This window comes from Giraffa tippelskirchi, chromosome 1, assembly GCF_054371585.1.
Source record: "Giraffa tippelskirchi isolate mGirTip1 chromosome 1, T2T-mGirTip1v1.2.pri, whole genome shotgun sequence".
In the NCBI taxonomy this organism is placed as follows: Eukaryota; Metazoa; Chordata; class Mammalia; order Artiodactyla; family Giraffidae; genus Giraffa; species Giraffa tippelskirchi.
In genome coordinates, this window is record NC_137275.1 from 210,267,641 (window position 1) to 210,279,926 (window position 12,286).

Here is a 12,286-nt window from a genome sequence, read left to right on the forward strand (position 1 = left end):
TGGAGTATTATATTATTTTTATGTTTTTTTCTATTTTTCTTGATATAGGAGCTCCTGTGGCCTTTTGGTTAATTTAATATATATCCAAATGTTACTGTCTGCATGAGATATACAAACTTTATTAATCTTTGCAAGTATCCATAACCTTTAATTCAAGGTTTTTAAGAGCTCTACTGGAGGACATGGCTTAGGCCTGAAACTTCTCACTGTTCATGCTGCCTGCAGAGACTTGACTGGATTTGCAAAGCAGATTGTTACATTCCTTACCCAACATGTAGCATGAATGAAGCCTGTGGGCCTACTTCACACAGACAGATAGGTAGCACTGAGAAAATTAAGATCTGGTAGGTTTTCTTAAATAAGAGGAGACAAGAAACTGGCAAGAACATGGGCTGGCTTAACTCAGTGATCTCACCCTCTAGTAAAATAAGGCCAAATTAATATCAAACTCTGAGTTATCAGATTAGTCACTTTTCCTTGCTGAGGGTGTAATGACTGGAGAGGGACTCCACAGATAATGTGGAGTGAATGGATTTCAGGGAAATTCCAGCTTTCCTATAGGCAGAAAGCAAAATGTGGAGAGAAGAGGAGAGACTTTCCCTCTTTGGTGTATTTTTTTTTTTTTTTGTCTATTCCTTTAAGGTGTACGTAATTCTGTTAAAATCTACCACAAATCACAAGTTGATCACAAATGAGTGATACATTAGAAATGGAATAACATGTTCAAGAATACCATCTCTCTCCCCACTGCTTTCTTGTTGTTTATATTTTACCGGTGGTGAGACATAGAATAAGCAAACAGATATGTTCTTGTGGTAATACTAAAGGTTATGAATATATGTTAAGCAGGACTCAAGGACAGGAAGTGAGAGAGCTGGGGGTACTTGTTAAGTAGGAGTTAGAAAGGCCTTTCTGTTAAAATTGTATTTTACTGGAGAGGACGCGGGGGAATAAGTCAGGCAGACATCTGTGTTAAGTGCGAGGGTCATTCTGTTTCTTAACTTAGTTGAGTTAGATTATGTATTTTTCCCCAAAATTATTGAATTTATTTTTCTTATTTAGTACAATTGCACACTTGTTTTTAACAGACATATTTCTTTGATAGAATTTTTCTTGTTTTTACAGTTCTTTTTTAAGTTAAAATTCATATACAGTGAAAGCATATATTTAAAGACTTGGCAAATGCATACAACTGGTACAGTCTAAACTCCTATCATTACCAGTGCCTCAAGAAGTTCCTTTCTTCCTGAGGCCCCTCCCCACAACCGAATGGAAATAAAATCATGCAGTATATTCCCTTTGGCATAAACTCCTATCATTACTAGTACCTCAGGAAGTTCATTTCTTCCTGAAGCCCCCTCCCCACAACTGAATAGAAATAAAATCATGCAGTATATTCTCTTTGGCATAAGACATCTTTCAAACAGCATAATGTTTTTGAAACTCATTCATCTTGTTGCATTTATCAGTAGTTCATTCCTCTTTAATTATTTATAGCATTGTACTGTATGACTATGTCACAGTTTGTTTATTCTATTGATGCCCATCAAGGCTGTTTCCAGTTTGGGATGTTCTGAATAAGCTACTGTGAACATTTTTTTGTACAGATCTTTTGGAGAACATGTGTTTTTATTTTTGTTAAACAAATACCTTGGAGTAGAATTATGTTTTATTTTATTTATTTTTTATTTTTTTTTAAGTGTTTTATTTAAAAAAGGCAACTGCTAGATGTCTTTTCCAAAGTAGTTGTACCATTTTACACTTCACAACAACGTATGAGAGTTCCAGTTGATCTACTGTCTTACACAGGATAAATGTTGTCAAGCATTTTAATTTTGTTCATTTCCAGTGAGTGGTTTATAGTTTTTATGGTTTTAATTTTCATTTCCTTAATTATTAATGTGATGTAGAGCACTTTTTTGTGTGTACTTATTGGCCATTTGTGTATCTTGCTCTGTAAAGTGTTTCTTTGGATGTTTTGCCCATATTTTATTGGAGTTATCTTTATTGTTCTTCATGTATCTTGGATATCCATTCTTTGTTAAGTAGGTGTTTTGTACATATATTTGTGGGGCTATGGACTACCTATATAATGATGTCATTTTTATAATGATGTCATTTAATGGGCACGCATTTTAAATATCAAAAAACTAATTTCCCAGAATTCTGTTTTACAGTTATCGTTTTCTATGTCTTAAGAAACTTTTGCCTACCTCTAAGTTACAAATATGGGCTTCCCAGGTAGCACTAGTGGTAAAGATTCTACCAGCCGGTGCAGGAGATGCAAGAAATGCAGGTTCCACTCCTGGGTCGGGAAGATCCCCTGGAGTAGGAAATGGCACTCCACTCCAGTATTCTTGTCTAGAAAATTCCCTGGCAGAGGAGCCTTGACAGTCCACGGGATTTCAAAGAGTTGGACACAACTGAGCACACAAGTCAAATACATTTGCCCATCTGAGAAACCCCAAATAAAAGAGTGCCTCACTTTTTGAACAACACTTAAAAGAGGAACACTTTGTGCTATTAGGTAATGATTCTATTATTTGGACCTAATTTTTGGTTCTGCTTCTCAAAAATCACCGTGTATGTTATATATGCAGTCACTTTTTCTGTAGGAATTTATAACGTGTAAATTCCTGTAATGTATTCCTTAAATACATTATAGGAATTCAAGACTTTTTGTGTTGTGCTTAGTCGCTCAGTCATGTTCGACTCTTTGTGACCCCATGAACTGCAGCCCATCAGGCTCCTTTGTCCATGGGGATTCTCCAGGCAAGAATACTGGAGTGGGTTGCCATGCCTTCCTCTAGGGTATCTTCCCAGCTCAGGGATCAAACCCAGGTCTCCCGCACTGCAGGCAGGTTCTTTACCGACTGAGCCACCAGGGAAGCCCAAGATATTGGAGTGGGTAGCCTATCCCTTCTTTAGGGGATCTTCCCGACCCAGAAATCAAACCAGGGTCTCCTGCATTGCAGGTGTATTCTTTACCAACTGAGCTACCAGGGTATGTCTATTCAGGGAGTTTATGTAGGCTTGTCCTTGGTTTATCACAACTTTGGTATTTACAAGAGATGGTGAATAAGAATCTGACAATAAAAATCCTCTAAACTCAGTCTAGGTATGGGATTAGTTGGGAAGGTAGTGATCCATATTGAAATATACAATCCAAATACATCTAGTTTGAAAATCAGTATAGCTTTGTTTACATGGCTGTCTATTAATCCATGGCAGTACAAAGTTATATGGTACACTGAATTGAAGTTGAAAACTATTGTTTTTTTTATTACTTTTAATAAAGAAAATTAAGATTTAATTGGAATGAAAATAAGCAATTAATATGGTGGGATTGTGGTTTGGTGTTGGGGAGAAGAGGGGACCCTCCTGCTGTATAAAGTAACTTAAGATGTATTTTCACCCCTGTAGGATGTATTAGTAAAGAGAATAAAGTTGATAATGAATATTTGTATTTTTAGAAATATTTTGTGTAATCATATGAAGTTTGATGTAAAAATTCAGTTTATCTCAGTAAAATAGACTGTAGACTGAAACCTTTCTTGAGGATAATATGAAGTGAAAGGAATAGGCTACAGTGGCTGATAAGCAACATTGTTACATTGACATCTTAATGATATGTGAAAAGAAGTATATAACATCTTGATTAAATCTGCAGAGGACATTTGGTATTATGAAAACCTGTGTAAGTGACAGGAAAAATTCAAAGGACTAATAGTATGCTTAGGAAATGATACAGCTTAAAAATGTTGAAGTATACAGCTGGGACAAATTACGTGAGGTCTAAACCTAAGGATGGCACCCCACTCCAGTACTCTTGCTTGGAAACTCCCATGGGTGGAGGAGCCTGGTAGGCTGTAGTCCATGGGGTCGTGAAGAATCGGATACAACTGAGCAACTTCACTTTCACTTTTCACTTTCATGCATTGGAGAAGGAAATGGCAACCCACTCCAGTGTTGCCTGGAGAATCCCAGGGATGGGGGAGCCTGGTGGGCTGCCGTCTATGGGGTCGCAGAGAGTCGGGCACGACTGAAACGACTTAGCAGCAGCAGCAGCAAACCTAAGGGAAAATGCATGCATTTTATAAAAATATGAATAACAAAAATTAATGAAACATTAGCTTATTATAGTCTTCATCTGGAGCAGCTGGTATTTTGGGGGTTATATTACTGAGGAAGAGAACAGTTTATGTTAGAGGACACATAACTGTCTTTGCCATGTCAGCTTACCTTAAAGGACTGTTTTGAAAATAAGGTATATGAAAATGTGTTTAAAACATTATTTCACAGAGAAGCATCTAGTTGATTTATGGATATAAACAGAGTTATGCAGTTTGGAGTGCAGAATACTGTACCACAGTCATTTCCTATGTATAATATTTAAATACCACAGGTCAGTAAGATTTGTTCAGAAGTTTCTTCTCTTCATTACACTGTTACTGTGTTTTATGTTACTGTTATGATATGATGGTGATATAATGGTATTATTATGGAGGAGCTCTGTTGCTCTGTATGGCCTTCTGACTCATGCACTTAAGTAATTCTTTCATTGCTATTACTGCACTACCAAGCCAGTTACTGCATTCACCTTATGTCTCATCTTTCATGTTCTTAGTTGAATACAAGTCCTCAGAAGCTCACATTATACTTCCTTCTGATTGCAAGTAGATATTATGATAAGTTTTGTGGTAATTAAATTCAGTTGAACACAATCTTTTAAAATCCTGTCTCCCTCTAAAGTGGGTTTGTGTTCAAGAGGCTTCAGGTTTGGTCCTGCCTCCTTATCTTGAGCAGTGTTATTAATGTTGTTCTTTGTAAAAAAGACTTGAAACCAAACTGTCCAGAATCTTTAAATTGCAATCTCTGTCTGAACCAAATCTTTGGGGTTCTAGACATTTAGGTTCATAAATGTTCTAGTTTTTTATACCCAATTCAAAACATTATTTTCTTTTTTTTTCTTTGATAGTAGCCATCCTGATCAGTGTGAGGTGGTATCTCACTGTAGTTTTGATTTGCATTTCCCAAATGATAAGTGACTTTGATCATCTTTTCCTGAACTTATTAGTCATTTGTAAACCGTTGAAGAAGTCTTTATCCAAGCCCTTTGTTCGTGCTTTAATTTGATTGTTTCTTTTTTTTTCCTGTCCCTGAGTTTTAGTTCTGTATATATTGTTTGTATCAATCCTTTATCAAATATATGACTTACAAATATTTTATCCTATTTTGTGGGTTACCTTTTTACTCTTAATATTCTGGTGCACACATTTAAAAATATTTATGAAGTCTAATTTGTCTACTTTTTATTTTGTTGCCTTTGCCTTTAGTGTCTTATTAAAGAAATCATTGCCAAATCCACTGTCATGAAGATCTGTCCTATTTTTCCTTTTGAGAATTTTATAGTTTTAGATGTTATATTTAGGCCTTTGATCCACTTTGAGTTAATATTTGCATATAGCGTTAGGAGGGGCCAGCTTTTTTGTTTTGCGTGTGTTCATTCAGTTTTCCCAGCATCATTTATTAGAAAGGCTGTTCCTTCACTATTGAACAGTCTCTGCACTCTTGTCAAAAATTTGACCATATATGTGTTTAATTTCTAGGGGCTTGATTCTATCTATTTGGGTGTATATGTCTGTATGTCTGCTAGTATGAACACTCTTGATTACTGTAGCTTTGTAGCAGGTTTTGGGGTCTTCCCTGGTGGCTCAGACGGTAAAGAATCTGCCTCCAGTGTAGGAGACCTGGGTTCAATCCCTGGGTTGGGAATATCCCCTGGAGAAGGGAATGGCAACCCACTCCAGTATTCTTTTCTGGAAAATCCCATGGACAGAGGAGCCTGTTGGGACTACAGTCCATGAGGTCACAAAAGAACAGTTTTTGAAATGTGTAAGTATTCCAGCTTCGTTCTGTTTCAAGATTGTTTCTGCTATTTGGGGTTGCTTGAGATTCCATATAAATTTTAGGATAAGTTTTTCTAAAGAAATCGAGATATTGACAGGAATTCTATTGTAGGTCATGGGTATTATTGACAACACTATTAAAACTTCTAATCCATGAATATGTGTTTCCATTTATTTATGTCTTCTTTAACTTCTTTCAGCAATATTATTATAGTTTTTATTGTATAAGTCTCTCACCTTCTTGGTTAAGCTATTACTAAACATTTTTTTCTTTTTTGATGCTATTGTAAATGGAATTGTTTTCATGATTTCCTTTCAGATTGTTCCTTTTTTAGTGTATAGAAATGCTATTAATTTTTGTGTGTTTACCTTTTATCCTGCCTTTTTGATGAATTCATTATTTTTAACTTTTTTGTTGTGATATTTAAAGTTTTCTACATAGAGCACCATCAGCAGATAGAGACAGTTTTATTTCTTCCTTTCCATTTTGAATGCCTTTTATTTCCTTTTCTTTCCTAATTGCTTTGGTTAGGACTTCTAGGACTATATTTGAAAGAAGTGGCAGAAGTGAACAACTTTGTTTTTTTCCTGATCTTTGGTGTAAAATCTTACAGTCTTTCACTATCATGCATGATGTTCTCTGTATACTTTTCGTATATGGCTTTTATTATGTTGAGGTAGTTTCCTCCTATTCCTAATTTATTCAATGTTTTTATCATGAAAATGTGTTGAGTTTTGTCAAATGCTTTTTCTGCATTTGTTGAGGTGATCATGTGGGGTTTTTTTCCCTTCATTGGATTAATGTAGTGTATTACATTGATCAGTTTCATATGTTCAACCATCCTTGGATTCCAAGAATAAATCTCACTTGGTCATAGTATATGATCATTTTAGTATGCTGTTGAATTTGGTTTGGAAGTGTTTTGTTGAAGATTTTTGCATCAGTGTTCACAAGGGATATTGGTCTATAGTTTTGTTTTTTCTTGTAGTATTGTTGCTTAACATTGGTATCAGGATAATGCTGGCCTCTCATAGAATGAGTTAGGAAGTGTTGCCTCATCTTTAATTTTTTGGAAAAGTGTGAAAAGGATTAGTATTAGTTCTTTTATGTGTTTGGTAGAATTCACCAGTGAAGTCATTAGATCTGGGGCTTTCTCTGTTGGGATTTTTTTTTTATTACTCCTTACTAGTTACAGGTTTTCTCAGATTTTACATTTCTTTGTGATTTAGATTTGCAGGTTTTATGTTTCTAGGAATTTGTTCGTCTAAATTATCCAGTTTGTTGGTATACAGTTGCTTATGGTACTCTCTTACAGTCCCTTTTTATTCCTTTAGAATTCCTTTATTCCTTTTCATTTCTGATTTTGGTAATTTGAATCTTCTCTTTTTTTCTCAGTTCATCTAGCTAAAGGTTTGTTGATTTGTTTTCATTACTTTTTATTATTATTTTTCTGTTCTCTATCTATTGCTGCGACAACCTTTATTATTTTGTTTCTTCTGCTAGCCTGGGTTTAGTTTGTTCTTTTTATAGTTTTTTAGGTTGTAAAGTTAGATTGTTGATTTGAAATCTTTCTTGTTTTGAATGTAAGCATTTTGGGCTGTAAAATTCTCCCTTTGCCTGGCTTTCACTGTGTTCTGTAAGTTCTGGTATGTTGTATTTTAGTTTCATTTGTCTCTAAATATTTCCTAATTTCTCTTGTGATCTAACCTTTGGTCCATTGTTTAAGAATGTGCTGTTTAATTTCCACGAATTTGTGGATTTTCCAATTTAAACCTATTACTGATTTTTTAATTTCATTCTGTTGTGATTGGAGAAGATAAACTGCATAATATCTGTTTAACTCTCTTGTGACTTAATTTGTGACTTAAGATATACTCTCTCCTGGAAAGTGTCCTTGAGAAGAATGTGCACTTGAGAAGAATGTATATGCTCTTGTTGGATAGAATATTCTATATATGTCTGTTAGATCTAGTTGGTTTATTGTGCTGTTGAAGTCCTCTATTTTCTTACCTTCTTTTTGGTTGTTCTGTTAATATTATTATGAGTATGAGGTATTGAAGCCTTCAACTATTGTTGTAGAACTGTCTATTTCTCTTAAATTTTGTCAACTTTTTCTTTATGTATTTTGATGGTCTGTTATTAGCTATGTAAGTATAGTGAATTCGGTAATTATTGTTGTATCTTCATGCTCTATTGGATCTTGCCTTAATGTATAATTATTAATGCATAATGCCCTTCTTTGTCTCTTACAACTTTTTTTGATTTAAAGTTATTTTGTCATGCTCTGTTTTGGTTATTATTTGCATTACATGCCTTTTTCCATCCTTTCACTTTCAGTCTTTTCTGTCTTTCGGTCTGAAGTGAGTCTGTTGTAGAGGGCATATGGTTGGATCATTTTTAAAATCCATTCTACCAATCTCTGTCTTTTGATTGGGGAGTTTAATCTGTTTCTACTTTATTGTTAAACAATGCTAACCATCATCTGAATCTTTTGGAAAATTAATCTTTTTGCAATAGTAACATCATAGATCACTGATCACAGATTACCATAACAAATAAAAATGAAAAAGTTGGAAATATTGTGAGAATTACTGAAATGTGACATAGAGACACAAAGTATGAGCAGATGCTCTTGGAAAAATACACTGACAGACTTGTACTATGCAGAGTTTCCAACAAACTTCAATTAGAAAAAAAAGTACAGTATGTGTAAAGTGCAATAAAATGAGATATGCCTGCAATTAGTGATGTAGAGGGACTTTCTCTTGTCACTTTCTATTTGTTTCATCTATGCCGCATAACTTTTTATTCATCATGTCTTGCATTACTGTCTTCTTTTGCATTTAGTTGATTTTTTGTAGTGAAATGTTTAAGTTCCTTTCCCTTTTCCTTTTGTGTATATTCTACAGCTATCGTTTTGGATGCCATGAAAATTCCATTTAACATCCTGAAGGTGTATAACATTCTTATTTGAATTTATACCATCTGAACTTCAATAACATAAAAACTCTGCTCTTTTTTTTTTTTTTTTTATAAATTTATTTATTTTAGTTGGGGACTAATTACTTTACAATATTGTAATAGTTTTTGCCATACATTGACATGTATCAGCCATGGTAAACTCTGCTCTTTTAATAGCTCTATTTCTACCCCTTTTGATTGTTGATGTCATAAAATTGCATCTTTATACATTATGTGCCCCCAAATATAGACTAATAATTAATATAAATGCATCAGCTTCTAAAGTAGAAAACCAAATGTGGAGTTACAAACCATAGTTACAGTATTACTTTTGAACTAATAATTGTTTTTAAAAGATATATCAGTCTCTTACATTGTGAAAAACAAAATGTGGTGTTGTTAACCATTATTACAATAATATCGGCTTTTATCATTGTACATCTATTTACTTTTATTAATTCTGTATTTCTCTATATCACCTTAAGTTACTGTTGAGTATCCTTTCATTTCACACAGCAACTCACTTGAGTATTTCTTTTAGGGAGGATTTAGTGGTAACAAACTCAATTTTTGTTTATTTGAGAATGTCTTGATTTCTCCCTCACTTTTAAAGGATATTTATGCTGGATGTAAAATTTTTGGTCATCAAGCTTTTTTCTTTTAACATTTAGAGTATGTTGGTCTACTTCTGGCCTCCAACATTTCTGATGAGAAATCTGCTGACAGTGTTATTGAGTATCCCTTATATGTGATGAATCACTTCTCTCTTGCTGCTTTCAAGGTTGTCTTTTGAAATTTTGATTATAATGTGTCTTGGTGTGAGTCTCTGAGTTAATCTTACTTGGAGTTCATTGAGCTTCTTGAATGTTTATGTCTTTCATCAAATTTGGAAAGTTTTCAGCCATTTTTTTCTTCAAATACTGTCTCTTCTTTCTTGCTCTCTTTTCCATTTGAGACTCCTACAATGTGATAATGTTCTGCTAGATGGTAGTCAAGAAGGCTCTGTTCAGTTTTCAGTCTTTTTTCTTTGTGTTCCTCTAATAATTTTCATTGTTCTAGCTTCAGTTTTGCTGATTATTTCTTCTGCCTGCCCAAATTTGTCTTTGCCTCTCTCAAGTAAATTTTAAATTTCAATTATTGTACTTTTCTGCTGCAGAATTTCTTTTTGTTTTTTAGCCTTTCCATCTATTGATATTTCCTTTTTTTTTTTTTTTTTTTTACACATTGTTGTCTTGGCTTCTCCACATCTTCTCCTAGTTCTTTGAGCATCTTTAAGACTTTTTTAAAGTTTTTACCTCGTAAATCTGCCGCCAGGTCTGTTTCAGTGACAGTTTCTGATTATTTTTTATTTTGAATGAGCCACACTTTTCTGTTTCTTTTGTGAATTTTGTTGACAGCTGGACATTTGAATCTAATAATGTTGTAAATGCAAATCAGGTTCTTCCCCTTCCCTAGGGTTTGGTGATTTATAAGAAATTGTTTTTGTTTATTATTTTGTTTTGTCTTGTGTTTGTTGCAGATTATTTTTGTGTTAGGAATTAGCCTGAGGTATAAACATAAGGTCTTCTCATGTCTGTTTTCAGCCTGTGCCTTTTACTGGGCATGCACAGTCACTTTCTCATTTCTTCCATAGATGCAGTTGTTTTTTAATGTCCTAGCCTTTAATGTCTGGATCCTAAAAGGGGGAAAAGAAAAAAATGAAGAGAGAAAAAAGGGCACTGGCTCTGCATATCTCCTAGAAGTTATTTAATTCGGGGGGGAAGGGTGAAACAAAAATGTCTGCCTACTTTGCACCTTTGTGATCAAAAACATCAATCAGCACAGACACTTTGGACATGGATTTGATTTCCCAGAATGCAATGCTTCTGCCAAAACTATCATCCTTGAGTTTACAGAATGCCTTATATACACCATAGTATTCCACATAGCATTTCTTCTGATCAAGGAATTCCCTTCATAGCAAATAAAGTGCAACAATTAGCCTATGGTCATGATAATTCACTGGTCTTAACTGTGTTCCCCATGCTTCTCCCTTGTGTCTCATCTCTGCACTCTGCTGATTCAGGTTCTAAGCCTCTCAAGTATGGCCAGAAGAGTATATTTCAGATGAGGATCCAGAACACCGCTAACAGTGTTTATAACCTGGATTAACAGAAGTTCCATCTGGTTTCAGAAGTTCCTAATTACCCTAAAGAAGGCAATTTCCACATCTCCTATCACAACAACAACAAACTACTCTAGAAAAGCAAGGGAAGTAATATGTTGATTGGAATTCTTTTGGATCCTGTCATCTCTTCACAGAGTGACAACTAAAGTTATAGGCTTGCATTCGCCTCACTGAGGGATACCAGTCAAGCCACTCCTGGATGAGCAGATTGAGAGAAACAGGCTCAGGGTTGTGTGTGTGTATGCATCCTCATCTCCTTGCCTTAAATCCAGCTTCTTCATCCCTGAGTTCATAGACTACCGTGCTTATTTAGATGGGATTGGCAGATAAGGAGCTGGGATCTTGGCCATGCATGGTAAGAGAAGCCAGCAAGCGGAGACTGAGTGTAGGGCCAGGGAGGTTAACTCATCAAGGAGGAGGGTCCTTGAGGATGATTCTCTAAAGGGAATTTAGTGAATTGGGAGTTGATCCACTTGTATTAATTGGCTGGGCCAACTGCAGTAACCAAAGTTTCCAGAATGTATAATGGCTCAAACACATTCAAGTTGATTTTCAGTTCCAAGAAGAGTTCAAGACATTTCAAGTTGGTGGAGAACAATGCTTTGCACAGGCATTCAGAGAGCCAGGCTGATAAGCCTTGCAATTTAAAAAAAAAAAAATGAAGTATAGTTAATTTACAATATTGTGTTTTAGGAGCAAAGTGATTCAGTTATTTTTTTTCCTCAGATTATATTCCATTATAGGTTAAGTGAAAGGCATCATGAATTTGGGTGCCATCCTTGTGCAGGAGCCATGCTAATCTCTGTATCAGTCCAATTTTTAGTTTATGTATGCTAAAGTGAGCACAACTTTGCCATTTTCAGTAAATGACTTTCAAGGTTGCCGTGGAAGGGGAAAGAGGCACATACAAGGTTTTTATGAGCTAAACTTGAAATACCATGTCTCACTTCCCTTTGGTAAAACTGAATGATACAGCCACATCTAACTGAAAGAGACTGGACTATGAGCCCAAGAAGAGGAAATGAATTTGGTGAGAACTAGCAGCCTTGGACACAGCTGTGTTCAACAGGCAGTGTTGTGGTGTCTGGAGCAAGGCAGCAGGAGCTAGAGCCAAGATTTTGCTGAAATTCAGACAGGAGGCAGCATTCTGTTAGTGCTGTTCTGCCCAGTCTGAAGTAAGATGTTAGCCAGCTGCAGGTGTGGAGATAATTTTGGTGGTGGGACTGTTATGGATACTTGTGCCTAGGC

General features: G+C 35.2%; 1 non-coding gene across 1 annotated transcript; it reads right to left on the minus strand.

Moving 5' to 3' along the window:
- Positions 1 to 11,780: 11,780 nt before the first annotated feature.
- LOC145521752 (U6 spliceosomal RNA) lies at positions 11,781 to 11,884 on the minus strand. The gene has a single exon (XR_014065662.1). It is a non-coding gene; the product is annotated as a U6 spliceosomal RNA (small nuclear RNA).
- Positions 11,885 to 12,286: the final 402 nt, after the last annotated feature.